Source organism: Hydractinia symbiolongicarpus, chromosome 15 (genome assembly GCF_029227915.1).
Source record: "Hydractinia symbiolongicarpus strain clone_291-10 chromosome 15, HSymV2.1, whole genome shotgun sequence".
Lineage (NCBI taxonomy): Eukaryota > Metazoa > Cnidaria > Hydrozoa > Anthoathecata > Hydractiniidae > Hydractinia > Hydractinia symbiolongicarpus.
The window spans coordinates 11,131,486-11,141,370 of NC_079889.1; positions in this window are offsets into that span (position 1 = coordinate 11,131,486).

Genomic DNA, 9,885 nt, shown 5'->3' on the forward strand with positions numbered 1-9,885 from the left:
ACCTGGATATCTTAACAAGGTGAATGCAAGGAAACTGTCTATTAGTTTTTGGAAATTTGGTTCCTTTAACTCCCAAATAATTTTTTTTGAAATGTACAACGAAGCATGCTAGAGTTACTAATTTTTAAACTAATATTGACGGACGCTAGAAATATGTAAGGTGGTGCGTATGTTAACAAACAACTTGCAACTGTGTCATTTTTATCAATTTTATCAAAAAGGACGAAAGCCTGTTGAAGTACGATCTCTCAAGACATTCTGCAACTACACACTCGTTCAATTATTAGGCTTCTTATTCAAAATCTGAAATCGTTGTACAAAGATCCTACTTTACTCGATTCCCAAAATAGAGTTAAAGTTTGGAAAAAAAGATTATTATGCAATTAAATGAATAGCAATGCCAGAAGTAGAAAAATGTGCAATAAAATAAAAGTGTTGTCGCAAGATGCAATAGGAGTTGCGAACGACGATTTTTATAACTATATTGTGCTGCCAGTCTATTTTTTTCACAATTGTAAAATTTTATGATCATTTTATTTTCAGAAATTTTCTTGCTTCTTTATTATTTCAGGTGGTAACTTTATCACAAATGTATGTTTACATCAAGTCTGTTCTATAGTCAACACAAATATTAATTTTTTTTTCGATTTCAACAGTGAACATCCAATTTGTTTTGTTACACTGGCGATAGGACTTCCTTTAAAAAAAAAACTTGAAAAGAATTCGTAAATAAGAATATAAACGAATTACTAAGAACCAGTAAAAAAGAGACGGCTATTGAGTGACACGTTGTAATTCACTGAGTGTGAATTTTTCCAAAAATAACAAGAAGCCCTGGGGGCTCTAAGAATTTCCGCTTGCTTCTAAAATATTTGATGACAACCTGCTAATTCGTTGTGTTATCGTGCCAAACATTCGAAGAGGTTTGGTGCATGAAGCTCTGAAGATAAAGCACACAAGTGACATTATATCTTACAACAAACGCAAACAAAAAGAAACGTGTCATATTAAACTCACATTTTAAAAGAAATTGCTAACAAAAAATACAGCCTATCATTCATGGTTGAAAGTCTTGCGATTGAAACGTTTATGGTCTTAAACGGCATTTAGTTGACAAAAAATCAAAATTTTGATGCCACCATCATGTTCAGCATAGTTTTTTTTTATTAACTGTGTCAATTTTTGTCGAAAGTAAAGTAGTTTTAATTTTTGGCCTACAATGACATTTAGGTGACAAAAAATCAAACTTTTGTATCGTCATCATTTTTAGCATACTTTATTTGTTAACTGTGCCAAATTTGGCCGAAAATAAAGTGGTTTTAATTTTTGGACCAATTTTGGCCTAAAATGGCATTTAGGTGACAAAAATCAATATTTTGATGTCACCATTATGTTCAGCATACTTTTCTTGTTAACTTTGCCAATTTTTGTTGAAAATGAAGTAGTTTTAATTTTTGGACCAATTTTGGCCTAAAATGACATTTGAGGTGGCAAAAAATCAAAATTTTAATGTCACCATCATGTTCAGCATACTTTTCTTGTTAACTTTGCCAATTTTTGTTGGAAATTAAGTAGTTTTAATTTTTGGACCAATTTTGGCCTAAAATGACATTTGAGGTGGCAAAAAATCAAAATTTTAATGTCACCATCATGTTCAGCATACTTTTCTTGTTAACTTTGCCAATTTTCGTTGAAAATGAAGTAGTTTTAATTTTTGGACCAATTTTGGCCTAAAATGATATTTAAGGTGTCAAAAAATCAAATTTTTAACGTCACCATCATGTTCAGCATACTTTTTTTGTGATCTGTGCCAAATTTTGTCGAAAATAAATAGTTTTGATTTTTGGACCAATTTTGGCCTAAAATGATATTTAGGTGGCAAAAAATCAAAATTTTAATGTCACCATCATGTTCAGCATACTTTTCTTGTTAACTTTGCCAATTTTTGTTGAAAATGAAGTAGTTTTAATTTTTGGACCAATTTTGGCCTAAAATGATATTTAAGGTGTCAAAAAATCAAATTTTTAATGTCACCATCATGTTCAGCATACTTTTTTGTGATCTGTGCCAAATTTTGTCGAAAATAAGGTAGTTTTAATTTTTAGACCAATTTTGGCCTAAAATGACATTTGAGGTGGCAAATAACCAAAATTTTGATGTCACCATCATGTTAAGCATACTTTTTTGTTAACTGTGCCAAATTTTGTCGAAAATACAGTAGTTTTACTTTTTGGACCAATTTTGGCCTAAAATGACATTTAGGTAACATAAAATCAGAGGAACGTGAAATCCCAGGGTCGATTTTTTCTCAAAAAATGCTCCAAAAGAAAAAAACGACGGTTTTAAAGAATTTCCTACGCCTTCGGGCGCGGAAATTCAAAAAGATACTAATTATTGAGCTGAGATTTGGAAACAAACACGTGTACAAAAAATGCGTTTGATTGGTTAAGAAAAATGGGTTCTTGCTTAATTTGACATAAAACAACACATAGAGATTGTTTGAGAGCATTAAAATACTTTCTTGGGTGACAAATACTCAAAAATGGCATTTTGTTTTCAGTCCTGCTGTTAGTCTCTTCTCTGGCTTTTACAATAGCAATAAGAATTTCGGTAAAACACAGGAACAGGCGAACAAAATTGCATGTTACGATAACGGCGCTGGCATAGGTCTACATGGAGACCGTTAATCTTTGTTCACTTTAACAATATTTTTTATAAACAATGACAAATCTCAGTGGAGTCGTCGTTAAAACATTAAATGGTATTTTAGACCTTAAGAGAAAAAAAAATTCTATACTTTACCAGCGATCAATCTCAACACTTTCACTTTTTTACTTCCAATTCTTGCTTACCATTGTCAACGTCAGCACAAAAATTAGCAAAATTTTGTGGCAAGATCATATCAAAAAAATTTGAAATAGGTAATTTGGACTGATTGAAAAGTAGACGAGTCAATTATCTTATTAAATCGCGAAAATCATGGGACTCTAGAATGAACATTTCACACGCTTAACAACCTTTAAAACAACTGTCTTTTGCTAAACCACGCTGAGATGACTATGACACTGTTTAATTTCACCGTAAGCATTATTTAATTCATTTGGAGAGATACGTGTTACAGTATTCGCTACAATTGTATACCAATTTTGCGCAATAAAGCAATAACCTGAAAGAATTATAACTACGCGATTTATTGTATAACAAACAACAGGTAGCACAATAGAAAACTAACAGATTATGCCGGAACATATTTTTGATATTTGTAAATAACACAAAATACATCAAATAATTTCGATTTCCAAGACACCAAATTCATCATGCTCTAACGAATTGAGCGACTACACCGAAACCAAAAATTGTGAAATCACAAAAAGATTTTTATGGGCGAGTTCAACTCTGAATATTATTGTCTAAAAAGTAGATGTGTAAAAACCTTCAATACCTCGTTGCCTAAAGAAATAATTTACTCGTGAACCAAACCAGGCTATACCGTGGTTGTGCAGCATATACAGATCTGCAAGGAACGTATTCTACCAAGTAAGACCATATGCTGGGTGAATTATATCACAGGGTTTAAAATCTTGTCTTTTCAATTAAAAGTTGAGGCAAAGGTATTTCTTGGAAATGAGTAGATGTGAAGCAATATACCTGAAGTGTTTTTATGATTACAACCAACATCGTTTACATGTATTCACTGCTGTTCTGTATTTTGAGCATTGGTTACCAATAATTCCGCCAGCTTCATAGGAACCTATTCTGTAAATAAATATCCCTGTGTGACTGTTTTAGCTAGGTTGGACTAACAAATCTTCATTTTTTAAACAGAAAAATTTAAGGTGTTGCTCGAAAGAGACGCTTTACTGGTTGTGTGACATGGCCTACCAATGTTAATTGCTTGAACGAATATTTTATCTGACAAAACGTAACATAGTGATGACTGTTTTAGCTCTGACAGGATAAGAATTTTTGTGTTTTTATTTTCCAGAGGTGCAGAATAGTCATTGTTTCTTCTTTTTTTTGTGAAATGACAAATAGAAGTAGTTTTGGTGTTAACTGGGTACAGTTCTAATTCAGAAAAATTGAAATAAAGTTCGGTTAGGTTGTTCGCGGATAATTATTTCAAAGTTGACCTGAGACTGATTTTCTGTATAACTTGTAGAAAAAATCTGTGTAATACCTAAAATGTTTAACTTTTGTTTGGTTTACACGCTGTAAAATATGTTCGTTGTTGTAGGTTTGGACAAAACGTCGTCTTTAAAATTATTCAAAGAACGTTTAAGTAACCGAAAACCTTTCGCAGTTACCGAACAGTCACTAAATAGAAATCATCCATTTCAAGAATCACTAAACATTAAAAGTTCAACATTAATGTAGCATCACACCCGAAGACACTATAACTGGTTGTTTTTTTTAACAAATAACTTATATAATTTAAAAGATTTAACTGACTGTATTAACCTAGTGATCATGATGTGAGAGATACACTGAAACTTTTGATGAACAAACTTTGATTTTCTATTATCTTCAAATTTCTAACCTTATATATTTGGTCTTGGACTGCCGGGTTTTTTTAAATTCTTTTTTTACCATGATGCATGGTTATGATACTTATCTAGTTTTTATATTTAGCTATTAAGCACTTGTATGCCAAATATTTAGGTCCCATAACTCTCAGAGCTTTAGATATTGGCTATTACTTGAAACTACTCCTATAAAATCTCTTCGAGAAAACGATTTTTTCGCGCAAACCTCCCTCCTCCTCCATAGCTTTAGACAGGCTTGTTCAAATTGAACCAAACTTGGCACAAGAAACAAAACAAGAGCAAGAACTTTTTTCTTATGTCAGTACATTTTCTGTGACTTCTTTGGAAGCATAAAATGTGTCTAATATACCAGCTATCTGCTTAAAATTCAATCACGTTCGTTCTAGAGCGAATTTCTACATTTTGTTTACAGTTTCTGACAACCAAATAAAAGTTATTTACGATATTTACTGGTTTTTACATAGTTCGCAGGAAGAAAACCCATTTTTTCTTGATTTTCGATGAAATAAAGTTGTATTGTAAGTTTCAAGCCCTAAGAATAATCCTAACAAAATTATTTCTATGAAATACTTATAATCAGGAAAATGATTTTTGGGCGCAAAAATCATCCCTCCATAACTTTTGCGCTCAAAAAAAGGATATGAATGAATGAAATGTACTGAGTAAAGATGTGACATTTTGCAGTAGAAATCTCAATTTATACATTTTTGTCAGAACGCTTCAAGCTTAGTGTTTTCTTGTTCATTATCTGAAGAAAATGTTTTATCTGAAGATTTATAATTTTCATAAGAAGATTTTTTTATTAGATAATTTTTTATTTGAAAAAGATTTACAATTTTCTTTCGAAGATTTATTATCTGAAGATAATTTTACAAATTAAATGAGTTTCTAAATATTTAAATAAGTTTCTTCATGGCCCCAATAGGCTTCGGTACAACCTCGATCCCAGGACATGTTGTCTCTTTTTGCATATCGGACGGCCTATCAATAAGCGCAGCGCCGATAAGAGACAAAAAGCCCTGGGAACGAGGCTGGCTTCGGTAAATATTCTTAAAAAATTACGTCCACTCTTTTCGTGCATGAGGTTTTACTTTAGGGCGTTCTTTAATTAGCGCGAATAACGTTTTCTCAGAAAATTAAAGAAAAAATTTTCTCTAATTATTATTGTGGCTAAGATATTGTGTGGATCAACATTTCCTCACAGTAAGGCGTGACTTTTTGCAATCAGAAAATTGTACATGCGTCCTGTTTCTAATCGATTTTACTTGTGTATTTTAAGCTTTTTCGTTGCTCTGCTTTTTCTGGAGATTTGAGTTGGATTGGAAAGCTCCTGTGTAAGGTACCCTTTTCTAAAAATATATTGAAGTAATTTGTACAATTATAACGCGCCGAGCCGTGTTTTATTTTATTGTTTCTAAGAAGATGTAAGAATACAATATTACCAATTTTAATTGGTTTTATTCAAATCAAGGTAAGGCTTAATCACACGAAAGGTAGCTAGCTAGCTAGCTAGAGCTCTGTTTAGTAATTTGTAGAATACATATGGAGAAGCTGCATTACTACCTGACTGATAGCCAAATATAGGAAAACCTGTAGCTAGGGCGCAGACAAAACAAATAGCTCTGGGTGCTAGAGTGAGCCGACCAACCGTTTTTTATCACAGTTTTTTTTATTATATAGCTAAGTAACCTGTTACAGTAATTAAAAAAAATTATCCACTTTTGCTATCAAACCAACAGCAATGTAATTGTCAATAGGAATTAGTTGTCCGTACACCCTCCCTGAGAACAAGGTTTAAAACGACATTAAAACATTAAAACTGTCATTAAACAGAACTCCAAGGATGCCGAAGCCGCACACGTCGTGGGCATCTTCGAAACTGCTTGTTATTTTAGAACAAGGGTGCTGATAAGCTACATACGCCGTATAACGTGCAGGCGTTTTTAAGCAAGTTTGGCGTTTTGAAAAAAATTTAAGTATTCACCCGAAAAATCCCGCATAGACCATAAAATAAACTATGTGGTAGCAAAGTTCTTAAAAGAACTGTTTTTGATGTTTTTTGATAAAATTTACTTGATAAATAACTTATAAACTTTATTAACTCCTTTCTCTTAAAGCATCTTTTTCCAACTATCGTCCACAAGGTATGTTACAAGGAATTGAATTTTGGAAATGCTCAAGGCAAGTTCGGGAAAGTGCTGGCGGTTTTGGAAGACAACCGCTAATTTAATTCGAAAGTTGCCCGAACTCGCCCTTATATATGTGGGTGTTTGCAGCTTATTGACACCCTCTTATTTTAGAATATTCTCAGGAATAATAGATCAAGAGAAATTACATCACTGTTACTTGTGCACCGCCCACGTGTGTTTGAGAACAACCCACATAAAAAGTTCGTTATTTTTTAAATTATTTGTGTAAAAATTACTATTTCATTCACGATAAACCATTTGTCAGTCATTTTATTCATCCAACAAGGAATCCTATCCAAGGTGCTTTTCTATTAGTGCTGAATTTAATAATTGACATGATTCAGCATAGTTTTTAAAAGGGTCTGATTGCAAAATATGATTGCAAAAGTTCAGCACTTGTAATATTTTTGTATTTGTGTACTCAGCTTCTAAAACACAGACCATAGACATTATAATTTCCTCTGGGTGATTACATTAATGTTGGTTGAAAAAAAACCTGAATGATGAGAAGCATGTGTTTTTGAATTTAATTATTTAATTTCCCTTGGCCTTGCATCAATCAATTAGTAAAGTTGCCAGATTGTTTAGTTTTTTCTTTTATACTTTTCCGAATTCCCTTAATTATTTATGAGATGAAAAACAGCGCTTTCAATTCCATTGACTTGGCCATCCCCTAAAGGCACTGGAAGCTTCACTATATGAAAATGTTTTCTTTTTCTTTTAGATTGTGTACAATGGGAGTGAGTGAGGTAATCTTCCAATCCGTGTGGTGAAAAGAAGGCGAAACCATTATTGTTTTTTCTGCCAAAAATTTATTTAATAAATCTTGATAAAGTTAAAAAACTATTTTGATTTGTTTGTTTTTGTTTTAATTGTTTCCCGTGAGTTTTCGAAATTCGTTCCAGCAGATTCTGTGGCTTCTAGTGTCGGTATTTTTACGTGAAAAAAATACTGTTTTGTTGTAAGGTCATCTACGAAATCGTTAACGTTAGGACCAACTTCTGCGGGTTGTACAACTCGATGTATTACATATCTTTTGGAATGCTGCTAAAAGTGTAATTTTGTATTCTCTTTTTTATCATTCTGTTGGAAAAGGTGGTACAAAATTTTAACACTCGTTATTCGTTTTTGTTAGTTTCGCGTAATCTAATTTTCTCGCAGAATTTGAAAAGAAATATCCCACGCACATCAAATGCTCGCGCAGTCTATTCGCAAAAAAACTGTTTTTGCGCAGCGAATTGTTCTGCAGAGCGTTCATTTCCCTACCTCGTCCCCAGGGTTCTTCTACGCTATGATATTCAATTTTGATGTATTTCGGAAGATGTTAGCGCTAAAGAAACAAGAAGCACTAAGGACAAAGCATTGAATAGTTTAATTTTGCTTGAACTTGCGAAATGCTTCACAACCTTTTTTTAATTTCTAGTTGGGCTACGCATAGAATGCGAAATTACGTCACAATTTTGACGTCCCATGCCCTTTAAGTGAGATGGGAAGGGTTGCTGGCCATAGCTATTTGATTGACTAAGTTTGATTGACTAAGTGACTGATTAGTTAAAATGAATCAGTCAAAATCTGTAAACCATAATTTGCAACCCTCTCAGTCTATATGGTAGCGACGTCACAACTTTGACGTCACCATCGCTATATAGGGCAAAATGGAGAGGGCTGTGAACCGTGGCTTTTCGCCGTAAAAATATTATAATCTAAACGGATTTTTTAACGCCCTCCGTCTGCAACATGAATCGTCGACATCATTCACTTGGCTAACATTTTTCGTCAAATTTACGCTTAGTCACTTTACACCTAGACTTATCTGACTAACCCTGGATCCGCGCCTGGTCCAGGTATTAAACAATGTATTGAAAAAAAATGATGACGTTAGCATTTTTGGTGATGACGTCATGACAGTACAAAAAGAACATTGTCACAGCAACCATAGTAAACATGCTTCAATTTCAGGCCTAACAAATTTTCGTTCGTTCCTTCGTTTAGGGGCCGATTTTACTTTTATGTTCATCACTTTCAATCTTTTGTTTGAAATTAAATCGTATTGTTTATGAAAAGACAATGTACAATTAGGCAAAATAATGTTTTAGGCAAAATTCTGTAACATTTGTCTGCACCTTTTTTCTTCCCCCTTGCCGCGCCGCGCCGCGCCTTCTGGCCCGTTAAAAATATTTACCGCTACAGTTCAGCAAATAAATAAGTAAATACACATACGTAGTCATAAAATAGACATGGCGGGAACAGAGCGGGCCTAAATATTATCACATTTTATTCTAATCATAAACGCTGTTGAAAACATTTTTATCTTATTGTTAGTGTAAAATGATAAGTGATTAATTAGAAAGTAGACGTAGCTAGATTGATTAATTGAAAAATAGGTAGACCCTCTATAAATGTTAAGCTGTATATCCCTATGGAAACGTTTTCTGTGTTGCTTTCTTGTAGTTTTCTTTAGGTAAAATTTTTGTGCTTGATTTATTTATGACTAGCTAATCCTTTAGAATTCATGAAAGTAAAAATATGGTGAAATACTCACTTCCTATTTTCTAAGCTTTATTTTAGTAAAAGAAAGCATGGACACACTACAAAATGGATTTTATATATATATTAGGTTGATTTTGAAAACTGAATATTTATTTTTCAGGCGTGCTATTAATCACAACGATTTAGGAGGCGGGTGCCAAGGCGTGCACTCTTGCGTTTGCATGCTTCTCCTGAAAATGACTGGAAATTGCGCGGAAAAAGGGTGTGATTATGTAGTTAGTTGCTACTTTGATCTGTTCATATCAAAACAACTATCCGTACACAAACCATGGCTAGCCATTCCACGGGACACAAAAATTCCATTGACGTCATTGAAAAAATTCGAAATTTATCTCAACTTCTTTGCATTATATTTTCTAAACCAATATAACTATTGCAATGCGGTTTTTGGGTCCCACAGGTGCTTTTCTTGTGCTTTCCTCCGGTATATAACATTGAAATACTGATTAATCCGATTTTCAGCTATTTTCTATTCATCAAAACCATATTATCGGGCGATGATGGGAGAAGGAGAAGAATCTCCCAGAATGTTGCCTACTAAACTATTATGTTCAAGAAATGATAAACTTTCCACAGTTGTGATGTAAATTTTCAGTTTTTTT